Source organism: Salvelinus sp. IW2-2015, unplaced genomic scaffold, assembly GCF_002910315.2.
Source record: "Salvelinus sp. IW2-2015 unplaced genomic scaffold, ASM291031v2 Un_scaffold2110, whole genome shotgun sequence".
Lineage (NCBI taxonomy): Eukaryota > Metazoa > Chordata > Actinopteri > Salmoniformes > Salmonidae > Salvelinus > Salvelinus sp. IW2-2015.
Window position 1 is genome coordinate 47,164 of NW_019943448.1, and position 1,071 is coordinate 48,234.

Consider the following 1,071-nt stretch of genomic DNA (forward strand, 5'->3'; position numbering starts at 1 on the left):
TAACAAAATGTGGGAAAAGTCGAGGGGTCTGAATACTTTCCGAATGCACTGTATGCCCCAGAACATCACTGAATGTTATGAACCTGTCACAGACAAACACAGAGATGTTAAACCATGCCCCAGAACGTAACTGATTTATGACAATCTTGAAATAGACATCCCATTGGTGCCTTCCTTCACCTTGTGCACACGATTCACGGGATTGGCTTTGCTTGGTGCCCCTCATCAACAAACTATGTGTCTGTGTGAACACATTTTCAAGTGAAAGTGCTAACTAGCTAACTAGCTAACTAGTTAGCACTTTCTCTAACCAGTTAGTATTTTAGCTAACCCATTTAGTGCTTAACGATAGGGAAAAACCCCTTAAATCTACACCTTAAAATATTTACTACACAGGGTATGTTATTATCTCTCATGGACAGATGTACGTAACATTAACAGCTGTATAGCTGACACAGTTACACAATATTTTTGTTATGGGTTTGAAGCATAATTTGAAGACTTTAGGGAATGAACAGGAAACCTGGGTGTTGGAACGATGCTCCCTCACTGAGATGTGGTGGTTTTTTGAATTTGTGGTTTTCTTTCCTCTCTGTGTTGTTTCTAACAGTCCCATTTCAAGGGTACCAGAAATAAAAGAGGACATATTATTGAATTGGCGTTGATTCCAGAAGCTTCACACAATGATTTCAGAAGCTTCACACAATGATTTCAGAAGCTTCACTGCAAGCTGCTGAAATCAGTGTGTGCTTCCTCTATCTCTTGAAATCATTCGCTCGCATGCTTGGTGAAATTGCAGGACGTTTGTGTGTTGAGAGTGATATTGTTGAAGTGCTGTGACAAGAAAACACAAAGCAGCTTCTCGCGAATCCATTGCCTCGTTCTTTTGTTCTTGTTTGTGTTCAGAAAAAGCTTCTCTGAAATCATTCTGTTGAAGCTTCTGGAATCATTGTGTTGAACGCTTCTGAAATCATCGTTTGCATCTAGTGTGAAGCTTCTGGCATCATTCGTGTAAGCATTCTGGAATATCTGTTTGTTTGAAGCTCTGTGGAGTGGAATCATTGCTGTCTT

General features: G+C 40.1%; 1 protein-coding gene across 1 annotated transcript in view; it reads left to right on the forward strand.

Moving 5' to 3' along the window:
• LOC139022572 (ryanodine receptor 3-like) overlaps positions 1-1,071 on the forward strand; it is a 45,686-nt gene that overhangs the window by 21,100 nt on the left and 23,515 nt on the right. The gene's annotated exons all lie outside the window — the stretch shown is intronic.